Source organism: Labrus mixtus, chromosome 6 (assembly GCF_963584025.1).
Source record: "Labrus mixtus chromosome 6, fLabMix1.1, whole genome shotgun sequence".
NCBI lineage: Eukaryota > Metazoa > Chordata > Actinopteri > Labriformes > Labridae > Labrus > Labrus mixtus.
In genome coordinates this window covers 11,239,999-11,256,281 of record NC_083617.1, presented here as the reverse complement: position 1 = coordinate 11,256,281, position 16,283 = coordinate 11,239,999, and the positions used below count along the sequence as shown (strand labels likewise).

Genomic DNA, 16,283 nt, shown 5'->3' with positions numbered 1-16,283 from the left:
CTATCATCGTAAAGCTGGCAGGCCTTCAGTGTGTGCCACTGTATCTGTGTAAGTGTGTGTATGCACAGTTTAAAACCCTTAACAGACCCGGCATTGTTCTGACCAATAAATGAGGAGGATCAGCAAGTGACCACATTCAATCACATTTGTCCTTCCGATGTGAGTTTTTATTTATCTTTCTGTCTTTCTCCTCACCTCCTTAATGGGTTGTAATTATTGACTTTTGTGATATAATGACAGCTGGAAACTAGAAATGCTCCAGTATTGATGAGTCCTGAGTGTCATACTTGACTGATTCCTCTGACTCTCCTCAGACTGTGTGAAATGTATTTCCCTAAAATCAATGTGAAGCTCTCATAAAGTTGATGTAAAAAAACCGGCGTGATAGTGAGGGACAAACTCTGACAGCGAGGACCCAAATTCCACTAAAAAAAAAAAAAAAAAAAAAAAAAAGGAAAAAGGAGAGGGAGTAGAAAAGCAGAAAGCGGGGGTCCAGACTCCACCACTCTCTGGCTCCCTGCTGCCTGTTGTCATGGTGATTAGAGGATTTGGGCAGGATTATGAAATATTTTATTTAGTGACATCTGCGCTGCTGGAGAGGACATCCAAAGCCTGCTCGCTCAGTGTCTGTCTTTGAAGTCTTCAGATTTTGGGAAGCAAGGACGGTGTTTGTGACCTACACAGCGACAACATGCTAGCATATGTGGTTTAACAGGATCACAGGCCTTCGACGGAGAAAAACAAATACAAAAGGAGGATGTAAATGTAGCAGAGTTTCCGTTAACTGTACTTCCAATTCCGCAGCTGTAGGCTCTTTATTTTGTCCACTGAGTAAAATCACAAAGGTTGCATTGATTATCCAAGTTTGATTTAAGTTTAAGGTGGTATTTACTGGTACAAGTCTACAAAGAAAAAATAAAAGGAGACTGTTACCATGAGTGAGGGGATTCTACATGGATGCAACAGTTCTGCAAAATGAAAGAGCAGTTTGCCATGACGGTGGCTTTAACAGCATTTGGGAAGAAGGGCAAGGTCAGAAAAAAAGAAGAGCTGAAACAAAAAAATTGCTTTTAACAATCCGAATGAAGAAAAGAGTAGAACTGGAAATTGATGACGGTTTTTAGAAACGGCGTCTGATGTTTCAAGCAGGATGTCAATAAAAAATCTGATCACACCGTGCCCACACAGGCTCAAAGAAGCAAATTGGATTAGATTTTTGATTTTCTAATTCTGAACAAATGACAGGCATGTTGTCTTTTTCATTGAGTAAAAACAAACAGTGCCACTTGTAACAGCACAAGTACTAACTGGGCTATCACATCCTCTCGACATACACAGCGATACATTTAGAAATCATTATCTGTAAAGGATGCCGTTTAATTCTTATTCTTATTAAGTCTTATAGACTTGCACACACACACACACACACACACACACACACACACACACAAGCATCATACATGAATAACTGACTTCCTGCATTAAAGCTGCTAGAGATTGTTGTGTCCGTGTGATTTACACATACAGCTTTGATAATCACACAACCTTTATGACTTATTAGGCATGCATATTGTAATTCACTGCTAATTCATCGCCATCGGGATATGAGCATTTAAGATAACCACATAGTAAAAGTCTGAATTCATCACCTTAAATTAGAGGATTTATGAAACAGAAACAAGTAGCACTCAGCATGGCATCATTGAACCTATTGGATGGAGGCCGGGGTGTAATGATCATGTTTCACACCGTTCTGAAGCAGTCAGATGTTAGCTAGCAGCTACGCTCAGTTGAGTTAAAGCCAGTTTGGATTCAATTTTGAATCGCAAGTCGCATTTATTTTTTTCACACCGTGCAGCCCTACTTCGTTAGCAGCAATCTGGAAAGCTGTGTCAACATCTCTCGTCTTTTTCTCCCGTTTCTTTCGCGCACGGTGAAACCACATTGAGTCATTCTGGACACGAGAGATTGAGACGTGCGGCAAATAATCTCTGCGAGCAGTTTACCAATCAGGGAATGAAAAATGAAGAGCAGGAGAGGAGAGGAGAGGAAAAAGGAAGTGGAGAGAAGAACAGTCTAGTTTCAGTGGTTTGAAAGAAACCTTGAGTGTGTTTGAATCATCACACCTCTGAAGTGGTCTAGTGGAAATAGACATTTCTCATCTTAAAACCTAGATGGGCTTTTGAAGGACCACACAACTGATTTCCCACTCGTCAGGAGAAAGAACTGCTTATGGTACGTCTCATTTGGTCTGAAGTTGGAAATTGCGGGTTGCCAGTCGAATATGTCATCAGGAACAAACTCCCCCCCCCCCCCCCCCCCCCATTGTGTCTTCTTTTTTTTTTGGCTCTGTAGTAATACAGTTCTCCTTATGATGTCATACTGATGTAATCAGCGTTATCTCAGATCACGTTTAAGAATGTATACTGGCAAACAAAAAAAAAAGGATTAAAAAAGAAAAACTGTGGTGTGTGTGATTCAAAAAGTTCTGGACAGTAAGGAGACCGAGGATGAGGATGAGTCACTTTCCAACTGTGATTAAAAAACTCTTTATTATCTCTTTTCTTATCACAGCCGTTAACAGTATTATTATATTGTGGCAGATATCGTAAAAGCACAACTTCATAAAAGCCGAAAACTGCATATTAAAAAGAGAAAAGAAGAAAGGCGCAGAAGAAGAAAAAGGTTAAAAGAAGAAGTGACCTCAATTTTGTCGAGAGTATAAACTGAAATCGTTTATTAGTCTCATTGCGGGGACTCGTGTGTGTGTGAGTGTGTGTGTGTGTGTGTGTGTGTGTGTGTGTGTGTGGGATGTATCTTAAGTGTGTGTGTGTGTGTGTGTGTGTGTGTGTGTGTGGGATGTATCTTAAGTGTGTGTTAGCAATTAAAGGGGGGGAGGGTGGGCTGCTCGCCAAACACACCTGTGGCTCCTCAGCTCTCCTCATCACACTCCTGCAGAGTTCATTATCACAGCTCAGACTAACAGAGGAACAAACTACTTCCATCATCTCCAACAGTCGCACACCGAGGCAATGCATCGCCTCTCAAAACTGACACAGCCTCGTGTGCACACATTTCAACACACACACCAACACACACACACACACACACAAAAACGCACACTCTGAACACAGAATGACTCGCTTGCACTGACCGCACAAAGACGAGATGAAGCTGGTGGAAAAAGCAGCATCACTTGCAGGAAGTAGGTCAAAATGCTGTTGATTAATTATTTCCTGATGGCTAATAGCCTTCCCCGCGCCTAATAAGGCAGAACGTGGCACCGCATTTAACACATGATATATCAGTGGGTAATTAACGCCTAACAAGGCTCTTAATGAGCCTCTTAATGACTGGGATACCTGGACGGTGATTAGTAGGAGCTCGTTGGTTTTGGAGAGAGCGGTCTGAAGCTTTCCTCATTTAAAAAAAAAAAAAAAAAAAACTGAAGTGAGAGCATGTTTGTCTTACATGAGACATCTGTTTGTTTTGTATCTAATCTAAATGGAGTGCATGTTTAAAGCATGAACGAACCACACTGCCTCTGAATAAAGATATAACGCACTGTGTAGAAAAGGTGTTGTTGACTGAGGCTCTGTAATGGCCTAACCCACCACCGCCCCCCCCTCAGGGACCGACTGTCTCATCAAAGTTAATGAGTTTGGGGGCTTTAGTGTCTCGCCTCAGACTTTAAGAAGGACACTTCACTACATTTCTTACTGCCAGAGCAGGTGGAGCAGTTAAGGCGGAAGAGCTGATCCCCAGAGTACTAATAATCATGATACAAATGCTGCGTTCAAGTCAAGGTTGGTCGTAGGAATTTCACAGTTTTTAAATTGACCACAGACAACCGATCAGTTCTGCTATTATTAATATGTAACATGAAGTCTTCCACAATGTATGATGTCAGCGCAGACTTCTTTAACTACGTCGACTGTATTATAAAGTCTACGTCTAATGACCACAGGGTTTATTTATTGATCTGTGTAGAATATTACCGAGAGAATGATCTCGCAGCTGCATCGATTGGTAATTATAAGTCATCTGTTGATGTTATGGCTGGGCACTGACGTAAATTGTTTCGGGTTCCCTTGTGTCCGTCTCTTCCAGTTGATTAACTTAAGGCAAACAAAGCACATTTCACATCCATCATTATCAAATGATGGATGTGAAATGTTCTAAAACTATTATTCACCATTCCAAGAAAAAGTAATAGACTCCAACAGCCTTCAATGAGTCAACGAGTCGGCTGGTAAATTCTGGATTTAGTCACTGAAAAAAGGGGCCCAACAGCTGCATCATAAGTGTGCGTCTTTGATCATATATTTACATTTGGTGTGTCAGTCTATGACGACTCCAGTTGGATGTAGTAGTCTCTCACCAAATCACTCATCCTACCTCATTTAACAATTACTTTAAACCTCTGCTTTTGAAACTCTTTTACGTGTGTTTACGTATTTGAGTTGATAAGAGGACAATAAAGGGTATTAAATCGCATCATATTAGAACGTGTGTCATATCGTATCAGATCAGATTGTGTCATATTGTATCAAATTTATCTCCATCTTAATTGGCTTTAAGACAGTTAAATACAGGATTAAAAACAAAGAAATAATCTAACGTCTATGTATAGAAACAATCACACTTCTTCCTGATGGTCACATCTGAAGATCATATACAGATGTCAGTATTAAATGTGTCACAACCAGTTTAAAATGTACTAAATTCCCAGTACGGTTGACAATAAAAACTGATCATGCATTTTTTCTTTTAATCCACTTTTCTTTTTAGTTCAGTTGTCTTGCGGTTTTTCTTTTTCTCTCCGTTTATATATCCCCCTTTCCTCTCTCCCTGCTCTTGGCTGGTTTGGCACCAGCCCGGAGAGTTTGGCGGCAGCTTGCAAGCCTTCCTGCTCGGCATGCAGACCCACCAAAGCCAGAACTCTCCCTGTCCAAACACAGACCCACCCAACACCAGGCAGAACAACCAGACTCACTTTTAATGCACCACGGAGCCATTTTTCAAGAGCCTCCTTGCTGTTACATAAACCTCTGTGAGCAGTAGAATCAACATGACTAAAGATGGTTTACATTAGGCAGGAAAATACTTTGGCTTCAGTCCTTGGGGTGAAAAAAATGCAAATTGCGTGTGTCAATTTCCTGTTATTGTACCAAAAGTATTTATCAAAGCTCAACTCAGCATTGTCCGCGAGCCAGAAAATAATAAAGAAACAAAGCCAAACAGCTTGAGTCACAAAATCTTATCTGTGCTCAATGTGACAACAGACAGTTTTACCCTCTAAGGGCATGAGCTGTTGCAACCCTGAGGGGAAGTGTGATGGGACGAAAAGTTGATATCATCCTTTAGCCAACGCTAATCGCTAACTTGATCAGTCTACAGGAAGTTTGAAAACTTTTGGCAGAGCTGGCAGGAGCGTACTTTCAACCGCAAATGGATTACAGATGTCCTAAACTGAAAGGACTTTTTGGATTCTGACAATACAAATAGAAGTAATCTTTTAAAACATTCGAGGGAAATAAATAAAAGGAGCACATAGGAAAGAGTCTCTCCTTGGTGAGTATGACCTGGCGTTTAATTCTCCCATTTGGAAGAGGCGATTCTGGAGGAGCGGCACAGAAAAATCGTAATGCCAGAAGCTGTGAGTCAGGATCTTTTTCCTCAATAGAGCCCAAACAATCAATAAAACCAACACAAAAAAAAGAGCCTTAGCTCAAATCTGTGGTTTTGGAGACCTGTCTTTAAATTGGCACAGCTCTGTGTAGGTTATCTTTACTGCTCAGGCACTATTTTCAGTGTTTGTGGGTCTTGTGGTTTCATGGATCTCTGATGTGGCTTGGTTGGTTTACAAAGACTTTCCTTTGAAAGGTAGTACATTCCCTTTAGATTTACTTGTGGTTTGTTTGTGGGGCTTTTACACACTTTGTGTAAAAAGTGAAATGGTCCACTTTGGGACTGCAGAGTCGCATTGACTTACCTGCACTATTGTGATTCCCTGAACAATTTCACTGTGTTCTCAGCCTATCTCTGATCTCTGTTAACAGCCTTCTGAGACACTTTAGATTCCTCAACTCACAGAGGAGTGTCACACTTTACACACTCTTTTATGTCTTTTGTCAACTGACTCTATATTTCACGTGACTTCTTCAACAAAAATCCTCACCACCCACCGGCTCATTCTTTTCCCTCTGCTCATTTCCAGAGGTGATGAAATGCACCTCAATAACTCAAACTGGTGTGATATGTGCCATGGACGCTCCCACGCCGGTCCCTGCATCAGTGGAACAATAAAAATCTGCAAAAACAAAAGGAAGTGAGGAAGATTTTCCATGGCACGATGATGTCAGGGCCACGGCGGCGGTCGCTGAGTTCACAGTGAGCTTTCAGAGAAAGAAAAAAAAAAAAAAAAAAAACTACTCTGCCGTTGACGCGGAGCCAAGATGGGCTCAACGGGGCTTAGGACCAACAGCTGGTTCTGGTTACCTAGCAACTCCCAAGCTGGGGGGCCTCAGCGATGGGATGGTCAGAAAGTGAGAGGAGGAGGGGGGTTGAGGTGATCTTTTTTTTTTTTGCCCAAAGTGAAGCGAGAAAGAGCTTAATTTTGTCCAATCATGCCCCCAAAAGGCAACATACCAAAGGGCTGCCCAACCTGGCAACTGAAACATGGAGTCGAAGCACAAGTGGCACAATCAGTGTTTTTCTGCAGCATTTTCAAGGGAGGCATCAGGACTAGGCTCAGCTGCAAACACACACACACACACACACACACACACACACACACACACACACACACACACACACACACACAGAATTTGGCTGCACTTAGCTTCACACACACCCACAGATGATAGCCAGTAATGATCAGCAATTATTAGGGATGTCACACATTCTGTTGAGTAAAATGTTCAAGGGCATTCACAGCTTTCAATGCCAATGCACCCTTTTCTCACTTCTTTAGCTGCTGGTTGTGTATGTCCACCTGCATGCTACTTACAATATTTAAAAAAAAACAAAAAAAAACTATGTTACAAGCTGAAGACATGTTAACAGAAATTCGGCGCCGTTATTCTTGGGAGTGTCTACTTTCTTGAGTGTGTTTACGATCCCCTGGCATCTGTAGAAAAAAGGGGGAGGTGTAATCTTTTATTTGGCAGACTTGCCTTCTCCGAGCCCCCATCGGACCCTATCAGCGCACGACTACACCGCCGCCTACCCCGGGCCTGTCTCTTGTTCCACTATGTGGACACACAAAGACCTTGTTTGTCCTCCCCCCTGCCTGCCCTCCTCAAAAACTGATCACCACCCAAACGCCAAAGCCAAGAGGGGCGAGGGAGGGGATTAGATAAAAGGTGGGGTTGGAGGATAAGAGACGGGAGAAATTACATGTTGTAGTGTGAGAGAAGAGGAGATGGAGAGAGAGAGAGAGGAAGAAAGAAAGCGGGGGGGGGGGGGAAAAACACACGCTGACATAAAGATATCACAGGTGGTGTCAGCTGTAAATACAACACAAAGTGAATGAGGGGAGCATCCATCCATCACCAGCTCCTCTTTAAACGTTGCCTTTTGTGCTTTGCCAGCACGGCCTAAAAGCAATTGGGGTCCTGAGACAAAAGCAGCTGTCAGAGCTGATGAACAGCGGACCCGGCTTTTACTTTGTGCGCACACACACACACACACACACACACACACACACACACACACACACACACAAGTGCGTGTTTGAGGTCTGTAACATGTATACACACTAACATGGCAGAAAAGGGAGAAAAAGAATCAGTCATTTTCAGTCACAATCATCCACAAAAACTGAGATTATGGACACGACATTTCAGGGGGGGAAAAAAAAAAAAAAAAAAAAAACTTCTTACAAATCAAATCCCACAGACAATATTATGAGAATTTTAGATCTGGCTGGGTGTTTTAAACCATTGTTGTCTGTATATTTCTTTGTCCCAGAGAACATAAAAGTTATATTTTCAGCTCTGAAAGGAAACCACTCGCGATTACAATTATTCTACCGCAAATGCAGTCATTTTGCGATTGCGACAAAAAGTGCAATTAGTTGCTGATTATGATGACAACTCCCACTACAATTAAACTTGACTGTTATATTCCAAATTATATAGTCAAAGCAAATTCCCCCCCCAGTATATTGATGCTTTGTATTATCATTGTTTGTTGCTTTGCATTAAGCTGATAGATCCGAAAAATAACAAACCACAAACCAATCTTTTCTCATTTTAAGGCCGGAAATCACATTCTGTGACAGGCAGCGTTTACACCTGACAACAACCATTAACACTTTCACACACAGCCACTCGATGCCCATTCTTCTGAGACCTTTGACCCTGCAAATGACAACCCTTCCTCTCTCACCCTCCTCTCTGTGCAGCACAGCTCTGTGGCTTCAAACCGCAAAGGAAACACTGACACACACTCACATGGGTGCTCGCCCTCGTGCACACACACACAGTTTTCATGACACACTCCATTGCAAAAACATAAGAGGCTCATTAGCCTTAAAGCCAAATCCAACCCCCCCCCCACCCCCCAACAAACCTCCAACCCTCCTCCTCCACCCTCGACCTCTCGCCATGAAACACACCACAGCTTTTTGTTATTACCCTTGATGAATACATGCAGATAGAAAAACACGGATGCAAAAGACAATGTGAAGCGTGCTCCTTGCCTGGGAAATGCTGTCTCCACATTCTTCAAATCAGGAGCTGCACATGGTGGAGGAAATGTAGTGGAGAGGGATATATAAAAAAAAAATGATATAAGAAGAAGTGGGGTTAAGGATGGGGGAGATTCTCCCTCCCCCCTGTCTTCTCTTACTCTCCCACACTGCTCGTTTCCAAATTTGTCCTCCTTCGTCACCTCACCCCCAAGACCTCCATTTCCCTTTTTTTTTCAGACGACTGGTACTCTTTGAGAGGGGGAGGAAATAAATGGAAGGTGGCACAGGAGGGCAATGGGTGAAGGGGAGGACGGGAGAGCGAGAACTACGATCGTCACTCCCCCCCTCTGCGCAGTGGAAGCGGTGCCTTCAACTACTTTAATCTCCAAAAGAGGGGGGAGGTAAAGAAATCTTTTTTTTTTTTTTTTTGGATCTCTACTCTTCTCGTGTGCGCTCTCCTTTTTCCCGCCTCTCCAGCCAGATCACTTGTATCTCCTCTCCTCAGCCTCTCCTCTTCTTCTTCTTCTCCTTCTTCTTTCCTGCTCCGTCACCCTCTTCTCTCCCTTCACGGCAGGTTTGGGCTATTCATTCAGACGTCAGGCTCACTCCGTCAGCCTTTTGTTGCGAGTCAGAGAAAGACAGAGAGAGAGAGAGAGAGAGAGAGAGAGAGAGAGAGAGAGAGAGAGAGAGAGAGAGAGAGAGAGAGGAAGGGGTGGGGGGAGAAAAACGGGAAAGACTGAAAAAAAAAAAAAGCCGCAAAAGCCACAGCTACGCAGGAGAAAGAAAAAGAGGGAGGCAAATAAAAGAGAAGAAGTAGAGATGGAGGGAAAAAAAAAAAACCTTGAAGAGCAGCAGTCACAGCGAGAGGTGCAGCGCGGCTGGCACACGTTCGACTCCTTCTTCCATTCTCTCCGACCTTCCCCTTCGCTCAACATATTTTCCTCCCTCTTTTTTTTTTTTCCTTCCCCCTCCCTCGCTGCCTTTTTCTGTTTTATTATTTGTGATCTGGCCCTCACGATTCTTTTAGAGTGCCAGCCCCTTTCATTTTCTCTGTCCCCCTCCTCCTCCTCCTCCTCCTCCTCCTCCTTTTCTCAGTCTCACTCTCTCTTGCTCCAAAACTCTCACTGCATGATCCCAGTCTGTGATTTTGATCCGCGCTCTTTATCACAGGCACAAGTTGATCGGTTTATAACGTTCAAGGAGCCATTAGACGCCTCAACCCCAGGCTTTAACAGCGGAATGCTGCTCAGCAGGAAAAACATCAATACTTTTTTTTTTATTTAAGGGTTTTTATTATTTTTTTTCTTCTTCTACTTAGAGATAGGGCAGTGGACAGAACCAGATATTGGGAAAAGAGAGTGGGGAACAACATGCGGGGAAGGAGCCACAGGCCGGATTCGAACCTGGGCCGCCCGCCCGCCCAGTGGACCACATCTTCCGCACATGTACATCAACCACTCACCGAAATGGCGCCCCAAACACATCAATACTTCTTATGCTTGCACAGAAGGACCAAAACTAGGTCATACAGGTGGTGCGACTCAGACCAACAAATATGAAACAGTGTACCTTAGAACTCAGTTCATATCTCCATCTGCTGTTCTTCTAGTTCTACACAATACCTGTATTTCAACCTGTTTCTCCTGAGTCCAAAATAAATCCAGACAGCAGGGTTTTTTCACCTAATTAAAAGCAATTATTATGAGGGTAGTTGAAAGGTACCATGACCTTTCTCTAAATGCATCAAAATGGTCTGAAAGCATGGCCATTACAAAGGCGTCCATCCAACCCTCACTGCTGAGTGAGAAACATTGCTTGCTTATATAACAATATATTTTAAATTAAAAAAAAAAAAAATTCAGTGTGTTGCAAATGTTCATAATGGGTAAGCGATGAATCTGTGATGTTTCAGCCCTAATGCTAATAAGAAAGCAAAGGATTGTGGGGCAGCTGTGGTTCAGTGGTAGAGTAAGTTGTCTTACAATTGGAAGGTATGCTGTTCACACGTCCACACGTCAAATTGTTCTCGGACACTGAACCCCAAAATGGTCCCGGTAGCAGAGCCAGTGGCTTAGATGGAATTAGACAACAGTAATGGGCACTTCACACAGCATCCTCTGCCCTCAGCGTATAAATGGATGTGTGAATGGATGACTGTAACAGTAGTGTGAATGTGCTTTGAGTCGTAAAAGACTAGAAACGTGTTGTATAAGTACAAGTCCATTTACCAGAAACCAAAAAAAAACAAGATAGAAATCTTGCAGTTGCCTGAATAAATCTGTTTTCCCCAGCTTCTAGAGAGAATAACAAACAAAGAGTGTGTTCCTTCTCACGTTCACTTGGAGTAGTTATTCTGTCTGTACTTACTGACACACACATGTTAATTTCCTCCATGTGAACTTATGGTGACACTTGGGAAAATCCACCCAAGGATCTCATCGATCCCGAGAGCTCCGACAGATTAACCTGTGTACTACTGCACCAGTTTGAGAGGGCAGCCCAACGCTGAGCCTCTTTGACTCTGACAGACCCCTTAAAAAGGATTTTCATAAGAAGGTTAAGTCGTCTGCCCGCAAGGCCGCCAGGTCAACACACCCAGACACAACACTGCTACTGCATTCACAGCATATTACCGCATGTCACTATCTGTAAATCTTAGTTACCAACCACATATTTTGCTGGGAGCTCCTGACCTCTCATGTCTCGTAGGTTCCTCGGGATCATTGGTGGGGACAGCCTTCTTGCTATGCCCCCCACCCTGTTTGTCCCTATCCTTCTTCCTGCGTCTTATCCCATCTCCCCCATCTATCCCATTTTTTCAAGCCCGGCGCAGCTTTGGCAGATGGCTGTTCATCATGAGTCTGGTTTAGCCCACGAGCTCTGCCTCTTAAAAGGACGTTTTTTCTTGCCACTGTTACTTTGCTAAATGTTGCTGAGTGACTGTGCTCATTGATTGGTTGAGACTGTATAGGGGAGAATGCATTCTGAATGGGAACAGTGCCGTATTTTTTACTTTATAAAAGTCAAATAAGCAGGATGTTTATTGATTAGTGGATTGACATAATTCATCTGCATCTATTTTAATAATGTTTAATCATATCAAGAAATTTCATACAACATAAAATGAAAAAATGTAAATAAAAAAATATTTGAATTTGTCATGCTTATCAAGTGTGCAGATTTGATTTTGTTCCTTGTCTTGCATCACAGAAAAACTGTGGACAAAAATAAATGATTTTCAAATGTTGAAGCCAAACAATTCATCACTAACCGTGAAAAGATCTATAAATTATTTTTTCTAAAGTTCCATAGGATCATCAACAATAAAACAACATTGTAAGTTGCAGCCCTCGTATTACTTAATAAATAAATGAATGAATAAGTACATGTGTAAGCAAGTAAGTTGTGTTCTACTCAGACCAATTGTGACTGGCCAGAAAGATTTTTGATCTAATAAAGAAATATCCTGGTGTGATGTAGTCTTCTGTTTGTATTTACTGTAGTTCATAGTAGTGCATAGTGAGTTTAAAGAGCTCCATTGAGGATGTTTTGTTACAACATGTAACCGGAGCGCTTACACGAGGCCTGGAGTAAAAAAAAGTCCATCATTAAAAAGAAAGCACGATATGACCTCTTACATTCACCATCCCATCTGTGATCACCATCCCACCTGTGATCTTCCCGACGTGCCGCTGCCAAATGATTGAGGCGCGAACAAGCTTGTTGGGAGCGGGGTGAGTGGAAGAAGAAGAGCAGTGAAACAAATGTGAGAGAAAGAGAGATGGCACAGCTGCAGGTGGATAACAGATGTTGATTTGGGTTTTTTTTTTAGGGAGGAGATTTCTACACATAAATTCTCGTTCTGCCATTCAGAGCCCTTCTGTGCCTCACTACACCTCTCAAACACCATCCCTCTCCCTTCTACACCTTTTTCTTTCACTGTCAATTGAGCCAACTGGCCTGATTAGAGAGAGAGAGAGAGAGAGAGAGAGAGAGAGAGAGAGAGAGACAGACAGAGAGAGAGAGAGAGAGAGACAGAGGTGAAGGGGATGAGAGCAAGCAGGAGCAGGAGGGTGTGTGTATGTGTGTGTGTGAGAGAGAGAGAGAGAGAGAGAGAGAGAGCGAGAGCGAGAGAGAGAGAGAGAGAGAGAGAGAGCGGACGGGGGATGCCAGGGGGAAGGCGTTGCTTATTACACCCCTCATGTATTTTGCAGGCTTAGTCAAATAACATGTGAACAGGCAATCATAAAGACTGAAACAGTGAACTAAATGATGCGTATGCATACACACACACACACACACACACACACACACACACACACACACACACACACACACACACACACACACACACACACACACACACACACACACACACACACACACACACACACACACACACACACACACACACACACACACACACACACACACACACTATAGACTATAATATTAAACTGAACAAATGTGGAGAACTTTTTCAAGTCATTTAAAAAAAATAAAAAGAATAGAACATTTACTTACAGACCATTTATCAGTATTTTTATCAGTATTACTTCAAATGTGTTTCAAGATGTTGCCAAGGAGAGACTTACTGAGAGAGAGAGACTGAAAAGAGGGGACCTTCTCTGTACAGTGCGGCGGGACAGATATTGATTAGAAATAAAACTGCCAACAAACACAAGGACAACTATGCCACTGTAACTTTGATAAATTAATGTTGCTTCATGCTTATAAAGGATTAATGTCTGGTCTTTATATATAATATAACAATGAGTAAGGCAGTGGCTTGGGACTACATTTGTCCTGAATATACAAATAAAGATTGACTGATTGCTAAGACACACTTTTTCCCCTTATTACCAAAAGACTACACAGACCAAGGATCAACATCTTTCTGACAATTTAAGGAACAATAAACGTATAACAAAAAGACTTAAGGTCTGTTACTTTAACATCATTCCAAATGTGTTTTTTAATTATAGTTATTTTTAAGTTAGTTTCCAGGAGGACTATCAGGCTTGAAGGTTGTCTGACTATCAAAGTGGGGACCTTCTTATCATACGGTACTGTAACTGTCCGTACCTGTTCATTCATTCTATGGACAAATTTATACACACACACACACACACACACACACACACACACACACACACACACACACACACACACACACACACACACACACACACACACACACACACACACACACACACACACACACACACACACACACACACACACACACACACACACACACACACACACACACACACACACACACATTATATTAGATATAGTCTTAAACAGTAAAAGGCTACCTTAACTCTAGCCTCCTCACAAAGGTGTTGTTTTTTCAAATATCTACAAAAAAAAAAGTAGAACCACACACAGAGCAACACAAAAATGACTCTCCCAGTGTGACACCCAACACACCGTGAAACACAGTCCATGTGTGATCTTTACAGCCTTGTGTGATCCTGAACACGCCTGACATGCCCACAGAGAAATGTATAATATTTTCCTCGGGTGCAAATGAGATTCATCTGCACCTCTAAACATATCTCCGCAGCGCTTTTATTAAAATACAGCCAGGAAAAGTGTCAAGTTGTGCAACGCCTGGTCACCGACACGTAAAAACACACACATACACCGATTAATTAACACAAGCACACATATTGCATTCAGGGAACATGGTCAGCCCTGCCTCTTCTTCACTCTGGTTTAACACCTGTGAAGATTTCATTTTCACAAAATGAATAATTCAGGGTAACTCCCTGGTTGGCACTGAGAGAAAAGGGGATGAAGGTAGAGGAAAGGAGAAAAAAGGAAAGAAAAGAAACAAAACAAGAGGACAGAAAGGGGAAAGGAGTTCAGAGGAGAGGAGAGGAAAGGAAAGGAAAGGAAGAAAGACAACTAGAAAAGGAAATCAGTTTAAAGAAAAGAAAAGAAAGGCACTGAGAAAATGGTAAAAAGCAAAAAAGGCTATAAAGGAAAAGGGAAAAATGGAGAGAAAGGAAAAGCGAGCTAGCGATTATGAAAGAAATAAAAGGTATGAGGGCTAGAAAGTAGGGGGGAAGAGAGAAAATAAAGGAAATGTAAAAAGAACATAGAGAGAAGATGAGGAAGAAGGAAAATGGACAAGAGAGAGAGAAGAGAGAAAATTAAATGAGAGGAGAAGAGGTACTCTGACTATTCATGAGGTAAGAAAGATTCAGGGTATTTCATCTTCTCATTTAATTGTTTTTCTTTAATTGAGCGTTAAATATTTGAGTGTGTAACTTCTTGTGGGACCTCTTATATGTGTCCATTCCTCACCTCTGCTCTCACCACCAGCAGTAAATCACTGCCAAGTCACTCTGAAAGGATGCAGCACGCTGACCACAAAGAGCTTTTGACCTCAATGCTCATAACCTCATCCCATCATGGTCCAGTTTTTTCCATTTGATGGCACCTGAACTGTATGTTAACAACAGTACTCTGTGGACGACACATCCACCAACACACAGACAAGCCAAAAAAAAACTAAACAAGGAAAAGTTAATTTAAAGACATTTCTTAAATAGCTGCTAGACAAAAAAAGAGATACACAGTGGGCAACACTAGCTGGGAACAAATACTAACTAAATACCATGGATCTGACATTATGTCCATTATTCAACAAGTTGATAAACAGAAAATTAAAAAAAAAGAAAACTGTCAAACATCTTCTTATTCAAGCTCATTAGATGTAAGAATCTGTAGATTTTAACAAAACTCACAAAAACATAATGATTTTTTTCTTTTGCTGGTGGATGTCTCACTGTCCAATAAACTATTCAATCTGACAAATAAATAACAATCCACTGCAGCCCTATTATCAAGGATGGTAAGACTGATGGCTGGCAAGATCCTGACAATTTTTCTCGAGTGTTGTGACAACCACTACATTAAAAGAAGCACAGAAAATTTCATTGTTCAAATGTGAAATGAAACAAACTTTTCTATTTAAGTTCTTATCTATTGTGACAGTTGAGTGCTACACGAACCTCAAGTTGCTACAAGAACCAAAAAGTGGCTGCTATACTTTCCACCAACAGAGCACTTTATTGGATGCGACAGTGCAATTTGTAGCTTTTATTAATAATTCTAACTCAACCTAACTTTTAGTCAACCGCGTAACAGGCAAAGAGGTGGAGCTGAGGCGGGCCTTAAGCCTCCAGCTACAATGTGCCGCTTTTAGTCGGTTGTCTTCACAGTGGCGCAGAGGTTAAGGCTGCAGGCAAGTCCACCTACTCGAAGATACTGGGTTCAATTCCCGAGAAACCCAGAAGCTACTCACTAAAAATACAAACTGCAGTTCATGTGTTTGCGTACCCCTGGAAGAATAGCGTTTCGCTATGCTGAAGCTAATGGGGATCCAAATAAACAAATTAACAAACACGCCCCTAATTTTGCACGACTCTTATTTTTCATGAAAGCAAAACAGATATAAAAAGAGTTGTAAAAAAATAAATCCTCCCCCGTACAGTATGTGTTGATAAAGACATGAACTATTCAGGCTGAATTCTTTCTTGTAACCAGGCTGTAAACATGTTAATTTCTG

At 42.0% G+C, this 16,283-nt stretch overlaps 1 protein-coding gene across 5 annotated transcripts in view; it reads right to left on the bottom strand.

The window, feature by feature from the left end:
* ctbp2a (C-terminal binding protein 2a) overlaps positions 1 to 16,283 on the bottom strand; it is a 68,424-nt gene that overhangs the window by 12,052 nt on the left and 40,089 nt on the right. The gene's annotated exons all lie outside the window — the stretch shown is intronic.